General features: G+C 35.8%; 1 long non-coding RNA gene and 1 pseudogene across 1 annotated transcript; both read right to left on the reverse strand.

Annotated features, from left to right (window-relative positions):
* Nucleotides 1-674: 674 nt before the first annotated feature.
* Nucleotides 675-3,818, reverse strand: LOC146926345 (uncharacterized; annotated as a pseudogene).
* A 6,976-nt stretch (nucleotides 3,819-10,794) lies between these two features.
* LOC146926346 (uncharacterized) lies at nucleotides 10,795-14,569 on the reverse strand. The gene is made up of 2 exons (XR_015034097.1): nucleotides 12,839-14,569; nucleotides 10,795-11,748 (listed from the first exon to the last, which is right to left on the reverse strand). It is a non-coding gene; the product is annotated as an uncharacterized LOC146926346 (long non-coding RNA).
* Nucleotides 14,570-17,695: the final 3,126 nt, after the last annotated feature.

Consider the following 17,695-nt stretch of genomic DNA (forward strand, 5'->3'; position numbering starts at 1 on the left):
GCCGGTAAGTGACATGATTTGCCATAGACCATTTGGAAAGGAGTGAGACCTATAGGAGACTTGTATGCCGTCCTATATGCCCACAAAGCATCATCAAGCTTAGTTGACCAATCCTTCCTTGATGTTGAAACAGTTTTCTCAAGGATTCTTTTCACCTCTCTGTTTGAAACTTCAGCTTGGCCATTTGTTTGAGGATGATAAGGTGATGCCACCTTATGCTTGACTCCATATTGATCTAAATCTTTGGCAAGTTGGGTGTTGCAAAAGTGTGATCCTCCATCACTAATTAAGACTCTTGGTGTACCGAATCGGGTGAATATATTTTTCTTTAAAAACTTCACAACCGTTTTGCTATCGGCTTTAGGCGATGCTACGGCTTCCACCCACTTTGAGACATAATCCACACATACCAAGATGTATTCATTAGAAAATGATGAAGGAAAGGGGCTAACAAAATCGATACCCCAACAATCAAACACTTCTACTTCATGGATGTTTTGTAGAGGTATTTCATTTTTCTTTGACATTGATCCGGTTCTTTGACATTCATCACAATGCTTACAATGTGTATTGGCATCTTTGAAGAGTGTTGGCCAATAGAAACCGGATTGAAGCACCTTTGCAGCGGTTCTTTCCCCATTGAAATGACATTCATAAGGCGAATTATGGCATTGTCATAGAATATTCTTTGCCTCTTCATCATCAACACACTTACGCAAGAGATTGTCTACTCCAATCTTGAACAAGTATGGCTCATCCCATACATAATGATTAGCTTCATGGAGAAACTTCTTGCGTTGTTGCCAAGTATAGTCTTCCGGAATGAACTCAGTTGCTTTGTAATTTGCCATGTCAGCAAACCATGGTCTTTCTTTGATTGCAAGCAACTTTTCATCAGGAAATTCTTCAAGTACTTCCGGTTCTTTCATTGTCACTTCATGGTTTGTCAACCTTGATAGGTGGTCAGCCACAAGATTCTCTGTGCCTTTCTTATCTTTGATCTCCAAGTCAAACTCTTGTAGGAGCAACATCCATCGGATGAGCCTTGGTTTTGAATCGGACTTAGTGAGAAGATACTTGAGAGCTGCATGGTCAGTAAAGACAACAATCTTGGAACCTACAAGGTATGAACGAAATTTCTCCAATGCATACACTATTGCAAGTAATTCTTTTTCAGTGGTGGCATAATTGATTTGTGCCTCATTTAAAACTTTACTTGCATAATGAATAGCATGAAAATTTTAGTTCTTTCGTTGACCTAGCACGGCACCAACAGCATAGTCACTAGCATCACACATTAATTCAAAGTTTAAATCCCAATCGGGAGCTGTGATTATTGGTGCGGTGGTCAACCTATCTTTTAAAGTTTCAAATGCAATTAGACAATCATTATCAAAAACAAAAGACTTATCTTTATTGAGCAAGTTGCTCAATGGCTTTGCTATCTTTGAAAAGTCTTTAATGAATCTCCGGTAGAACCCGGCATGGCCTAGAAAACTACGAACACCTTTGACATTTACCGGTGGTGGAAGCTTTTCTATCACAACAACCTTTGCCTTGTCAACTTCAATGCCTCTAGATGAAATCTTGTGACCAAGTACTATGCCTTCAGTCACCATGAAATGGTATTTTTCCCAATTAAGCACAAGATTGGTTTCTTTACACCGTTTCAGCACGATATCTAAGTTGCTCAAACACACATCATAGGATGATCCAAAAACAGAAAAATCATCCATGAATACCTCAATGCTTTTCTCAATCAAGTCGGAGAATATTGCTTGCACACACCTTTGAAATGTAGCTGGTGCATTACATAAACCGAACGGCATCCTTCTATATGCAAAGATTCCAAAAGGACAAGTAAATGCCGTCTTGTCATGATCCTCCGGATTGACTGTGATTTGGTTGTAGCCCGAATATCCATCAAGAAAACAATAGTATGCTTGCCCAGATAATCGTTCAAGCATTTGGTCCATAAATGGCAATGGAAAATGGTCTTTTCTTGTGGCTTGGTTAAGTTTCCGGTAATCAATACACATCCGCCACCCGGTGACGGATCTTGTAGGTAAAAGCTCATTCTTTTCATTCTTGACCACCGTCATACCACCCTTCTTTGGCACCACTTGCACCGGACTCACCCAAGGACTATCCGAGATAGGATAGATCATTCCGGCCTCAAGCAACTTAACCACTTCTTTGCGGACTACTTCCTTCATGTTTGGATTTAACCGGCGTTGAGGTTGAGCAACCGGTTTGAAGTTCTCCTCCATATTGATTTTGTGCATACAATACGAAGGGCTTATGCCTTTGAGGTCAGACAACTTCCAACCTATTGCTTCTTTGTTGTGCTTTAGAACTTCAATCAATCTCTTTTCTTCCTCCTTTGACAAAGAATTACTAATTATCACTGGTTTTGTGCCATCCTCTTCAAGGAACACATACTTAAGATGTGATGGCAAGACTTTCATTTCCATCTTTGGTTCTTCCATCTTGTCTTTGTCTTTCAACTCTTCTATCTTTGCTTTCTCTGGAGGAATTTCTTTCAAAGTCTCAAGCTCTTTCAAACATTCTTCAATCTCCTTTTCTTCCTCTTCACTAAGAACATTGAGTGCATCGGTGAGCACTCTTTCAAGCGTTGTAGGCTTATGCAATTGTTTCCTTGTTTCCATGATCACTTCATCCATTGTATCCACCTTGAAACAAGCTCCTTTGTCTTTAGGGTGCTTAATTGCATCATGGAGATTGAAGTTGATCTCTTCATCATCAAGCCGCACCTTCATTAAACCATCATCATAATCAATCATCATCCTTGCGGCTAACATGAATGCTCTTCCAAGAATTAAAGGTACATCATCATCTTCCTCAATGTCCATAACCACGAAGTCCACGGGGAATACAAATTTGTCCACTTTAACCAAGACATCCTCAGCTATACCCATTGGTCGGGCTATGGACTTGTCGGCAAGTTGTAAAGTCATCTTAGTTAACTTAAGATCTAAGCCACCAACTCTCTTGACAACCGAGTATGGTATAAGATTGATACTTGAGCCTAGATCAATTAAAGCTTTACCGACATTGACGGTACCAATTGCTACTGGTAATGTAACTCTTCCTGGATCTCTTTCTTTCCTTGGTAACCGTCTTTGGATGATTGCACTACAATTTACGTCAAGTTGAATAGTTTCTTCGTCATTGTAACGACGCTTCTTGGACAAGATCTCCTTCATGAACTTGGCATATGTTGGCATTTGATCAAGAGCTTCGGCAAATGGAATGTTGATTTCCAACTTCTTGAAAATATCTAGGAATCTCTTGAAATGCTTCTCCAAGTCCTTCTTTGATTGAGCTTTAGGATATGGGAGCTTGTGAATCGGAACATCTTTCCCGACTTCTTTCTTCTTGTTCTTCCCCATATCCTTTTCAACTACGTTTTCCTTTTGCTCATCTTCTTGTTCATTTTCAACTAAACTTCGATTATCTACATCCACATCACTATGTACAACCACCTCTTCCTTCTCACTCTCTTCTCTATCCACCTTCACATCATTCTCAACAACTTGCCTCTCCACCTCCAAGTTATCTCCAACCTCTTGCCCAATTACCTTATCACTTCTTGTTGAAATGGCTTTGCATTGCTCATTTGTTACATTAGTTCCACTGCTAGTGCCAATGTTGGGATTGTTTTGAGTATTAGCGGTAAAAGCTCCTCCTTGTTGATTGGCCAACATTTGGGAAATTTGGCTCATGTGTTGAGCTTGTTGCCCCATTTGTGTCTCAAGATTTTTGATCGACGCGGTGTTGTTTTGTTGGTTGGCCATTGTGAGTTGCATGAATTGATTGAGGGTGTCTTCAATCTTCTATGTGCGATCTTGTTGTGGTGGATATTGTTGGAAGTTGTTGTTGAATGGTTGTTGATTTGAAGGTCCAGCATTTGACCTCCAAGGTTGACCGAAGTTGTTTCCTCTTTGAAAGTTGTTCGGATACCGTGGTTGGTTTGCATTGCCTTGAAATTGACCTTGGAATTGTCGCGGCCTTTGTTGAGTGCCCACATAATTGATTTCTTCTTCAATAGGTGGCGGACAATAACCTGTTGGATGATCACCGGAACACATCTCACAAAAATGAACCTGTTGATGCTTTTGTTCTTTTTGCATTTGTTCTTTGATGAGTTTAGGCATATCCATCATTTGTTTCTTCATGTCTTCAAGTTGTTGAGTTAGAATCTTGGTTTGTGCTATATTTGCATCATTTGCTCCCAACTCAAGAATTTCATGCTTTCTCACGGCATCACTTCTATTGTGCTTGGCTGCTCGATCATTTAATGACATTTTGTTAATAATATCAACCGCATCTTTAGGACTTAATCCCATCAAAGAACCATGTGCAGCTGCATCTAAAATAAGTTTTGGCTAATCCTTTAATCCTCCACGGAACATATGGATTTGAGTTTGGTCGTCAAACCCATGCTTTGGACACTTTCTTACTAATGACTTGTATCGCTCCCATGCATCACATAAGGACTCATCTAAACCTTGAGCGAACATTGCAATTGCTGTTTTAGTATCCATGCGTTTATGATCCGGAAAGAATCTTTCTTGAAATGCTTTCTCCAATGCGTTCCAATCATTCTTTACTGATGGTGGTTGATCAATATACCACTCCCAAGCTTTGCCAATGAGTGAGTGTTGGAATAACCTAACAAAACCAGTTTCTTCATCAGCTTCAGATTGACCAAGACTGTTGGCTATAGCATAAAACACTGAGAGATGTTGATAAGGATCTTCATGATCTAGCCCGACAAATGGATTATTTGAAACCAACTGAATAGTTCCGGACTTCAACTCTATTTGCTTCTCTTTGTCCTTTCCAAGATGAGCCAACTGCCTTGGACTAGTCCAACTAGGCATCACACTTTGATTATTTTCTTCAGTCATTTCTATTTCTTCTTCTTCAAACAATGTGGCTAAAGAAGGAAAGAAAGTTGAGGTTTCCTCTTGTTGCCTTTTTCTGGCTAGCTCTCTTTCTATCTTCTTCCTCAAGCTATTGTTCTTGCGAGCAGTTTTCTCAATCTCTGGATCGAATTGAAGATCTTCTGGTGCAACTGTACCTCGCATAAACAAGTTTCAAGAGTCTAACCACAAGATTAGCAACACCAAGGATAATGAATGAATGAATGATATCTATACAAAAATAATTTTGTGCAAAAATGTCTTAAAACGATATAATAGTTGTACTATCTACAATATCTAAATGCCAGTCCCCGGCAACGGCGCCATTTTGATGTAATATTTTTACTGCATCAAGCTATGTAAGTATTTATTAATCGTCTCCTCAGGGACTAGTGTGATATCATGGACAATACAACATCAAATATCATTCTAAGTTTTAAGAGTATTTGTTTGTTTCATTTGTAACTATGTTAACTATTTAAGTAAAATTATAAGATGGAGATTAATAGGACTTGTGATTTGTTAGGATGAGAGTTCCTTGATTAAACATCACAAGTAACCTAATGATCATATATGGGTTCTAGCTTTCCTTTGATATTATCACAAATCCCTCAACAATATCATTCGTGTCCAAACAATATTGTGAAATCTATTGTATCGTTCAATCGTCGATGTCTCGCACTATTAAACGATCCAAAAGTCGTTCTTATCATCCAATAGATGATTTCTCACTCTATTGTATGATAAGAAAGCATTAGGTTTAGATACAAAAAGTGAATATCAAAACATTTGTTCTATGTCTAGAATCTATGTTTTGATAGATGAATATTCTAGATCTAGGTTTAGAAGTATTTTTCAATCACTAATAAATCAAGCATAAAGATTTAAATACAAGAATAACATCAATATCAAATTGAATACTAGAACCATATATTTATAGATCCAAAAGATTACATAGTGCTTAGATCAAGTACCTCTACTCCCAACAAAGGAGAGTTAGCTACTCATTTTCATGGAAGCCTTGCAAGAATGAATGGAAAGGAAGGATTCAATACAACTTGTGATTTCTCAACAAAGCAAGAAGAATCAACCCTCTATCACTCTCACTCTATAAGATCTAGTCCTATTTCTCCTTCAAAAGTAGAAAAAGTATAAACTATGAACACTTAGAATGAAACCCTAGAACCAAAGAACATCTCTAAAAAGAAGGGAAAGTAGCTATTTATATACAACCAAAATTTGGCTACTCGCATCGCGAGTTAATGTGCTCGCCACTGTGAGCAACATTTTCTTCACCACTAAGTTTGTGCCACGTCACCAGCTGAGGATGAAACCGCCTTAACTAGCAGCTGCGAGTTGATGTGCTCGCTGCTGCGAGCAAAACATAGCTCCTGCCCCCTGGCAGCTTCTTTGCTACTCGCCACTGCGAGTTAGTGTGCTCGCCACTGCGAGCAAACACTTGCTTCTGCCATTATTGCCTTTTTTTCTTGATTTTCTTCTTTGCTTGGTGTCTTGAGTTCAAATCCTGCATAATTGGATAGAGTAAGATATATAAAGCTTAATAGGGTAATTAGCAATTATCTCCTGGCTTTTCCCTCAATATCTTGCAAAACAAGTAACAAAAGTGCCTAAAATAAGACATGAAATAAACACTTCCTAGCACTTATCAACATGACACTTACTTCTTTGAAGTCTTAGTCTTATGCATGCATGCAAGTTAAACTTAAACATGCTATCTCTTTTACCTCGGATCCTTAAACGATCCAACTAGAGGTAAACTTAATGCTTGCTTATCTTACTTTGTGAATAGATGTATAATCATCCACATCTTAGCATAAATAAATCTATGCTTAACTATCTAGTTCTCGATAACTATACCGAGGCTCTAGTTTCTTCCCTTTCTTAATATATCACTACCCGGACATATTGCATATCATATCACTCTTACGTTTCATTTATGAACAAACATTGTTATTGATTTGCCATGCCTTTCCCTTGATTAAAACCTTGTTTGGAATTATGCTTTAGGCACTTGGAATTGAGGGGTTCTTATTTCATTAAAAGATTGCAAGAAACGGTTCTTGAACGACATTTCTGGACCACCGGAACATTTCGGAACATTTTCAAAAAGTGCTGTCTAAAGTTGGGAACTTTTCAGAACATTTTCAAAAAAGTGCTGTCTAAAGCTGTTCTGAGGTTGTTCGCTTAAGCGAACGCTAAGCGAACCCTAAGCGAACCTGTAAGCGAACAGCTCTGGCGGTTCTGCCATTCCTTCGCTTAAGCGAACGTACGTTCGCTTAAGCGAACATTCATTAGTCCAGACCTGCAGAATTCGTATTTTTGACACAAAATCCTCAATTCAAGTGTTCTAATGCATTCTAATCATCCAAAACATGATAAAAACAGCTTATATCATGTGCATGGCATCAATTAACAATATTTGAGCGTAAATGGTACAAAGGGGTACTAAAACCCTAATTTTCATAAACTAACATAACTTAGCAAAATTCATGTTTTCTCACAAGAATTGCACAACCCAAAGGTAGGATAAACTATCTAAGAACTCACCTAACATAATCCTTAAGATTCCTCAAGCCTCAAGCTTCCCAAAGACCAAACCCTAGCTTATGAATCCAAGCTTTAATCCATTCTCTTGGTTGTTTCTTGCTCTAGAAGTTGCCATGATCCATACTTGATCACTAGTTCCATGTATTTGGAAGCTTTGATGGAGAAAGATTGGGGGAAAGGGGCGATGGTTTAGGGAGAAGGGAGAGCAAAACTCTTTTCTCTAACTTAGAGAGAGAAAGAAGATGGAAAATGAGCTATTTTGGGGCCAAACCCATATAAATATCCTTTTTGCGTGCAATTACCAATATGCTCTTGCCTTAAGCGTGTTAAATACGACACTGATACTTATCTCGTAATAAGCTGACAACACGTAATAAAATTTCTCCCTTATACTTACTTTCCATGAACTTTCGTCCTCTGGCACGATTGACTGGTAATATTCCGATACTGACAGGCGGGATATTACAAACATTGCTACCAACCCTAATCATGACATCAATTTCTATATGCAAATTAGAACCTCAATTCTTTCGAAGTACAATTATCAAGCGTTCATCTTATCAACTTTCTAATAATAACAACATCGATTCCTGAATCTTTTATCACAGTGTTCACCACTAGCAAAGCACAAATACAATATGAAAATAGCACTTTAAATAACTAAAAAGATTACAAACTGCAACAGAATTTGTTGCTGATGTATGTCCATTGTGGAAATTTTATTTAAATACCAAACGATGTCGGAATTACACCAACAAACACTTTTTGGAAAGTTTAGGATCTCCCCTTTATAAGTATAATTTTTGTTTTGGGGTTTAATTATCTAATTTGTACAGTTTAACTAAAGAACTAGTCTTGTCAAAAAAAAAAAAACTACAGAACTAGTGTAGGTGCAGAAACATGACAGTAATTTTTATCCAACTTGCAACCCCGATTACTTGTACTCTACTTGGTGTAATTCAACATTTCTTGAGTCTATTATTTAGGTAATTTTGTCTTCTTTATAATGGTTTAAGTTTCACTTGCAAATGATCTTTGTAACAAAAGTAATGAGCAAAATACTAACAGGGTGTCCAATTACGGATTTGCTTGTACCCTCTTTTCATTCTTTCTTTCACTTGCGCTCACATGATTATACTCCTAAATTTCTTAGTCCAACACATAAATTAGAATTAATTCAAACTATAATTTTACACTATCTGAAAACTGAAGTAAAAGTAGAGTCTAGTTAAGCAATTACATGAATCCCAACACCATTAATAAATAGCCTGGATTTGGTCTCAATAAAAGTGCAAGATAAAATAAGCAATGACACAACAAAAACAAAATTACTTGTCATTGAGCACAAAAGTCATCAATTTCCCCATACTTAGTATATCCATTTATTGTTTTTGTTTGAGTAAACTAAATCAAGGACCTAAATATACATAGTGGGCGATGGTTATAAAATTGGCAACTAGTCTACTTAAATGAAAATTGTATAGTACAAGAAGGTAAGACAAAATTGTTACTATAAATTCTAGATTAATAAATGTAAAGCATTCAAAATGCAACAATACACAAGGGTAACAACACTGACAAATTGAAAACCATTGAGTCATTAACAACCTATATTAATAAAAATCAATTCTAACAATTTAAAACATTGTGGAATCATTTTAACTTTCAATACTTCTATCTTCGAACTCGACACTTGATGAGTCAATAATTACTGATTTTAATTTTATTTCCTTTTTAGAGCTATTTTACTTCAATTGCAAGATATTTTATTTCAGGAACAAATATTTGAAAGATTGAGTCTTGGAGCAAAAGAAAGGAGATTTGGAGTTGATTTATGCCAAAAATATTAAGATCTTATACAAAAATATCATGTGCACAAATTTTGAAGATCCTTCACCAAAATATGAGCATAAGCGCGCCCCTTATTGTCCTTTTGCTGCTTTTGCTTCTTCGACAAGCTGCCTATTTTAGTATTTCTGACCTAGAGCCCATTTTTTCTTGTGCAACACTTTAATGATTTCTTTCTTAGGGCTCTAGTCAATGTTAAACTATAAATAGAGCAGCCATCTAGCTTGTATAATCATCTTTTGTTCTTGGAAATAATAAGTGACAATTGTTTCTTTGAATAAAAGTTTACCTTTATTTTATTGTTATTTTATGTTCTTCTTCTTCTTCTCTATGTCTGCAATGAACATGAGTGAGTAGACTCTTTTTTGTCTTGGGATTGTTGGATGAGTCTAATGACCTAATCCTAATCAAACCAAGCCTCAAACCCTAATTTTATGTAAATCTATTTTCTAATCTATTTCACCGTTCTTATAATCAATAACAAATATTAATCGATAGATCGAAAGATGAAGTTTAATAATTGTTATTGATTCATCACAAATATTAAGCGATTGATCGAAAGATGAAGTTTTAATATTGGAACAAGTGAATTTAGACAAGGATTTCGAAACATGAAAATAGTCTAGCAAACCTTGAGACAATAAAGTTTCGAGCTTCAATTCAATGGCAATCAACCATAAAAATAGGTGTGGTTGCTAGAGAAACACACTCACTGAAACCGAAAGGAGATGTGATAGGCTAAAGAGAAACTTGTCTTTAGAAAATAGGTCCAACATAAAGTTCTAGGTTTAGGGTTTGGTTTGTGAAAGATTTGTCACCATGACGAACCAATAATCACAAGGCGCTTTTTATTACTCCCTCCGTTTCAAAATGAGTGTCGTTTTAGCCAATTGCACGCATATTAAGTAATGGAATAAAGTAGTCAAATGTCATAGCAATTTTACTAAAATAACCTTACTTTATAAAAATAAGACAAACTTAAAGTTGTATTGAAAATTGTGTGAGAGAGAAATGTTGGAGTATTTATTGAGGTTAAAGTTGGAAGAAAAAAATTAAAGTTGTATTGGAAATGTAAAGTGACATTCATTTTGAAACAAATTTTTTTGTCTAAAGCGACACTCATTTTAAAACGGAGGGAGTATTATTTTCTAAACCGTTAAAAATCTCAACTTTTCTATTGAACATTCTTCTAATCATTCATAGAAGTTAATTGAATTCAACAACTCCCTATCGGAACGATACTCTTTATTACTACACCGGTAAACCATGCACTTGCGGATTTACTACATCAACACTACAAAATAGCAAGTTGAAGAAAGGATAAAAAAAAAACCACATAAAGAAAATTTGTAAGCAACTGCGTTTGAAAGTTTCACTAATTTGCTTCAATTTGACTCCAACTTTAATTTATACTTGTTTTAGACCTTACTTAATCATATCATCTCATAATTATTTCTAAGCAATACAAATTACAAAGTACAAAATAATTAGGCTAAAAAAATAAGTGCTTACAAATTTTAGAACTGCTATTAAAGTATATGTTGTTTAGCCAAAACCTGTTTCTAACAAAACTAATTGCTGACTCATGTATCTAAAGTCGGGTTGATCCAAATAATCAAGATAGGAAAATTACTTGATTAACGGTGGCAGACAACTTTCATGACTACATGCTGACATCTGTGGACTTGGAGAAACAAAGCTATTTTTGAAGAAGGATTTCAAAGACCAGATAACCCAACTTATGTCATCTAAAATTTCATTAAGGCCATTGAAGAAGTTGCTCAAGATCATTTGTAGAAAAATCCTCATCATAAGGAAATTGCGTATATTGGCTGGAAAAGACCATTGGATGGTTGGGTGAAACTTAATTGTGATGGAGCATGCAAAGGTAATGGTGAGCTTGCAGGTTGTGGCAGGCTCCTTCGACAATCTGATGGCACGTGGATCAAGGGTTTTAGCCGCAAAATTGGAGCTTGTGATGCTTTGCATGCTGAGATGTGGGGTCTTTATCTGTGGCTGGATATGGCTTGGAGAGAGGGTATATCTCACTTGATTGTTGAGAGTGACTCAAAGATTCTTATTGATATGGTTACTAACAATTGTAAGATCAATGGAACCATTCCTTCTTTGGTTCAGCGTATTCAAGAGATCCTTCGGAGGGAATGGCACACAAGTTATTCACACTTGGCGTGAAGGCAACAGATGTGCTGATTGGCTAGCCAATTTTAGCTTATCTTTGAATTCTTGGAATCTGGTAGCTTTGGAGTCTCCTCCTAATGAGCTTCAAAACCTCATGTTTGATGATATTTCTGGAGTGTGCATGCCTAGAAATATGCGAATAGCTCCTTAGTTTTTTGTTTCCTTCTTTTGGGCCTTTGGCCCTCTTTTGTACCAAAAAAAAAAGGAAAATTACTTGATTAACGGTGATACAGAAAAACCATATGAATGGCATAATAAATTTCATGTTTTCGAAAGTTTCACACACAGATCACACAATAAATATATGAATATGTATCAACTTCATTTCACAGACACATAGAAAATAGTCCGCAAATTAATTATCTATAACATTTTTGTACATATGCATACATATACATGTATACTTGATAGTAAATACAATACTTTTACACATTGAAAATACATAACGTAGTACAGTAAAGGTACACAAAATTTTAGAACATTCACAATGGTATAACAACAATTTGATCCTCTCTACTTCCGAAACAAAGATAAAATTTCATTTGACTAAGACTTTCACGAGTGTCTTTTCCAAATTATTGATTTATTTTTAATTTTAAGAAGCAAACGTTCTAAGGTATAGGTTTAACTAACAAGCTGTTGCATTTTAAAAATAGGACATCAAATGTCTTCTAACCTGTGATAAGTTTTTTTTCTCTATCAAAAAATTCAGTGAAAACAGATAATTAGTGTTCAATTTGTAGAAAATTGTGTCTAGTTTCCAACAAATTAATTTTACAATTCAAGCTGGGTTATAAAGAATTAGTTATAGAAAAATACTGCACATATGTTATACAAATTGTGTGTGGACAACTACTTACCTATTTTCTGATTTTTATTTATTCTCTTACAAGTGCAAAACTTCACTAATTCACTAACAAACATGTTCAATACAAAGTAATCGAAAATACCATTAACTTTCAATAGTCTCAAAAAAAAAAACTTCAAGTCGGTTGCATCATCAATCTATTGGGAAATAACAGGGCTGAAGAAGAAAAAATTAATAAACAACAACACAATCACAACACAATAATATAACGTGGAAAACCTTCTAATACCGAAGGAAAAACCACGGGACAAACTCCGAAAATATTCCACTATATTAAAGAATATTACAATATTCTTTCCACTCTCTTACACACTCAAGAGATACAATATAGTGTTTCCTGTGAGACCCACTCCTATTCTAATGCTATTATTTTATAGCACCAAGGAGTTATAGAGATGATACCTACCCGGTGTATTTTTCCCACACTCTCTGGATTTACTCAACACTCTATTTTTCCTCTCACACACTTCTACACACAACACACAGCATAAGCTTTTATTTTTCTTTAGCTTCTGCTTTCCCTTTGTGTTGTTGTACTTTCCTTCAATTCATTCCTCTATTTATAGAGAAAGAGGTACCTAACAAAACAAAGCTGCAAGCAAGTTGCAAAACTCACATGCACAGAAAATTGCTTTGCACCGAAAGCCTATATACATAGACTCACTATTTCATGCACAGCAAAACAAAACTTTTTTGTTTTCTTTTGGCTGGAAATCACCCACCACTTGGTGTGGGGCCAACAATTCTCCCCCTCCAGCCAAAATGAGATATCATCGCAATTCATTTACTTGCGATCCATGCCGATCAACTCGGCACAAAGTTGAAGCTCTTTCATCCACACACACATATACTTGTATCGCTGTTGCTGCACTCAACGGAACCCACCGCCTGAACACCCTTGGTCAGGAGGACTTTCGACACAAATCAGTGTGAATCTTTTCCAACATAAATTGTTGTTCTTCCGCTTTCCTGCTCCCCCTTCTATTGTCTATACTGACAATCATACTCCACCATAAAGAATATACTTCACTTGAAACTGAACCATTCCAAGAATTTCTACACGTCGAAACCTTGCTGAAAGATTATGGTGCAACTCCCATGTTGGCTTCCAAGAAGTTCTTCAGCCATCGACATATCTCACCACACACCCTGCATCAATGTCAACCAATGCCCGTGTGTTGTTCTGAATCCGCTAGCAATAACCTGTCCTTTTTCATGGTATAGCGGAAATACCATAAGGACACATTTTATCTTCTAGATAAGATCACCATCATCTCCCGAAACAAGGGAGATATTACTAGCACTTGCCTCAGAGTCTTTTTCAGAAACTGCTCCACCTGGACAATTTCTCTTTAAATGCCCAGACTTTCCACACTTGTGTAATCCTGATTGTATCCGCACATTCTTGACTTGTACTTTACACAATCCAAAGTTGATTCTTCCATCAAACTTCTCTATGTCAAACTTCATTGCATTTGAATAAGACATAGCAGTTGCACAGTACCACCCTTCTTCAGCACCTTCACAATATCACACTTCTTTTCTGATGTGGAAGATCAGACAATGCTGCAACCACATAGCATACTAAGAATTGTGATATCTCACGGTACCGAAGCTCTGATACCACTGTTGGGAAATAACAGGGCTGAAGAAAAAATAATAATAAACAACAACACAATCACACCACAAGAATATAACGTGGAAAACCTTCTAATACCGAAGGAAAAACCACGGGACAAACTCCGAAAATATTCCACTATATTAAAGAATATTACAATATTCTTTCCACTCTCTTACACACTCAAGAGATACAATATAGTGTTTCCTATGAGACTCACTCCTATTCTAATGCTATTATTTTATAGCACCAAGGAGTTATAGAGATGATACCCACCCGGTGTATTTTTCCCAACCTCTCTGGATTTACTCAACACTCTATTTTTCCTCTCACACACTTCTACACACAACACACAGCATAAGCTTTTATTTTTCTTTAGCTTCTGCTTTCCCTTTGTGTTGATGTACTTTCCTTCAATTCATTCCTCTATTTATAGGGAAAGAGGTACCTAACAAAACAAAGTTGCAAGCAAGTTGCAAAACTCACATGCACAGAAAATTGCTTTGCACCGAAAGCCTATATACATAGACTCACTATTTCATGCATAGTGTCATACCCCAATTTTTGACCTAAGACATCACTAACACGTGTCCTTTAACCCCGATCAGTCTCAGCCTTTTCACTAAAAATTCGGCAGAGAGTTATTTTAAAATATCTCATATTTGGTTCCGAGTCGAGCCCTCTTCTCTCAATTGTCATTTTTTTATTTATTTAATTTTTAGTTTCCATCAATTAACTTTAAATTTGTTTTTTTTTAATCTTTATCTTTACCTCATTTTGTTTTTTATTTTGAATCTATTATTATTATTATTATTATTATTATTATTATTATTATTATTATTATTATTATTATTATTATTATTATTATTATTATTATTATTATTATATCTATATCCAAAATTTTGTCCAAAAAATATCCAATCCAGCCTGTCACGTTAAACCCAAGCCAAGGCAATTTTGGTGATGCTTCCCTCTATAAATATAACACCTGAAACCAGCAAAAGGACACACACAAAAATCCAAGGAAGAATTTTCCAGGAACGAAAATATCCAAAGAACAATTTTTCCAGCAACACACAAATTTCTAGCAAGAACCAAAAACACAGATTCATACAAAACTCACGCACACCACACCTTACAAACTGCATCAACATCAATCACTAGTGTAACAGCCCGGTGGGCCCCTCTCAATTGGTAGTGGGAATGCATTGAAGTAGTACTTATCCCCAGGTACTAGGTTCGATTCCCACGGGAGGCAAAAACACTACTAGAGGAGGGGGGTAGTGATTAAGCTTGTGAGTGACAGTGCCGGGGTAGTGGGACGGCCCCACTAATAGGTGCGGGACCCACCTGGGCTGTTACAACCAGTACCAAAACCGATTCAAACAAAGTTTCATACAAACAAATCCAACACAATCTAGCCGATCCAAACAAATCCAACCAACACAACCAAATCGACCACTACAACAACCGCTGAGATCGAATCGAACCAGATCCAAAAAAAATAAACACAAGAAAAGGTAGTTATTTCTAACCTAGATCTAGGTTAAACCATTTTGTAAATACAATTTTTAAGTTAAAAATCGGAAAGATGGAGAGAAAAGAAGTAGAAATGACAAAAAAAATAAAAAAAAATAGGTGTTTGGAGCGGCGGCGCCGCCGTCAACGACGGCTAACCGCCGCGTCGGAATACCAGCCGGCCGCTCTCCCATTCGCTGGAGGAGATGAGAAAGGGAAGTAGAGAGAAGAGAGCTTCTCTCTCTAAAAGAAGGTAGAGAGAGGATTTTGTGTTAAAATGAAGAGAAAAAACCGACCTCCCCCTATATATATTCATTGAACCAGTTCGTTTCCCTTGAACCGAACCGGTCTAAGCCCAACGCCTTTCTGTCTCAAGGCCCAATCTTCATTCATTTTAATTTATGCACCCCCCCTTTAACTGCTTACACCCCCTGCTTTCTATTTTCATTTTTTTTCATGCATTTTTAGTTTTTTCTAGCATTTTATTTTTATTACTCATGCATTTTTATTTTATTTTTGCATTACATTCTGTTGTCCACTATTATCGTACGCATATTTAAATTTTGTCATTAAATACACACCTCAATCCAGAGTACTCTGGTCCTAAATTAACTGTTAATATTATATTATTCTCCAGAACAATCTGGTCATTGTTTAATTAAATTAATCCAGAGCGCGCTGGTCTTAAATCAACTGTTAATATTATATTTCTGTTTATATAATCATTCTCCAGAATATTCTGGTCCGTGTTAAAATAACCTCATATTTCAGCTTAACATTATTTTTTCTCATTATGCGTATATAATTTTCATATCATTATTCAAAACAACAAAAACATGCAAATATATCAAAATCACAAAAATGTTTTCATAAACAAACCTTGATCTTAAATCAAGTAACCGTTCATTTTATTTCCTTTCTTAATCAAATCATCAATCAATTTAATTCTACTTTGAGTCATCTTTCTTTCAATATAAAGTTACCAACAAATTCCAATTTGCCATTTGGCTTTTCATTTTAAAACATTTTTTCAAAAACTATTAAAAAACACAAAAACAAATCAAACGTCAATTTCTACCCCGAACTACGAGGTTTTGATCCCTCACGGGTACGTAGGCAAAGGACACACGTCCTTCCAAATCAATAAAAATGTAGATAAATTAGGTCTCTATTTTCTTTTATCATTTCAAATTCCATTTTTTAAAGCAAGCAAGTTTATAGCACAAAAGTTAAATAAAATCAAGAGGTTCTCGTAGAGTACTACGAATATTTAGGGTGCTTAACACCTTCCCTAAATATAACCAACCCCCGAACCCTTAATCCCTAAAAATGTGGTATTTGAACATTTTTCCACTTTCTTTTGAAAAAAATTAAATGTTCAGTCGTGAAATCCAAAGTGGGTCAAACGTCAATCAAATGGCATTCGACCGTCCGAAAAATGACGCGACACACAGCAAAACAAAACTTTTTTGTTTTCTTTTGGCTGGAAATCATCCACCACTTGGTGTGGGGCCAGCACAATCATACATAAATAAGAATGAAATTAAAGCAAATTGAAAACTTATACTTATGCATGAATTTTCAATTTATTTTAAGCAAACTAACATTGAATCTAATCTTACAACAAAGAACATGGAGAGATTAGTGAAAATATGTCAATATCTCCCAAGTGAATCAATGGGCAATGGAATAGCAATAGCACATTGCAACATTCGAAATGATAACGCATGCGATATGGTTCTATTCTTCGCAACAAAACATTCATGATTGAAGGTTAATAAAAAATGTATTTATTATACATTTACGGCCTATTTGTACTACTTATCATAGTTCACTTTATTGCATTCTAGTCACTCATAAGGGTCAAAATACACGAGAATAAGGTCACTCTAACTCAACTAGTTTTCTACACATGGTCTCGAGTAGGAATCTCACATGCCCTTTCAAAATCTTGAATTTTTTTTTTTTTATAATTATATACTTTCCCTTGGCAGTTCATTTCTTTTGACAAAGTTCTAAAATACCAAGTAATCATCTTGAGTCAATTATCTTCCTCACTCTTATTCATTTAATACTCTACTCAACCACGTAACATAGCATAAAACAAAGGTAACACAATATAAGCAC

Source organism: Medicago sativa, chromosome 4, assembly GCF_051527215.1.
Source record: "Medicago sativa cultivar Bolivia chromosome 4, Bolivia_mono, whole genome shotgun sequence".
NCBI lineage: Eukaryota > Viridiplantae > Streptophyta > Magnoliopsida > Fabales > Fabaceae > Medicago > Medicago sativa.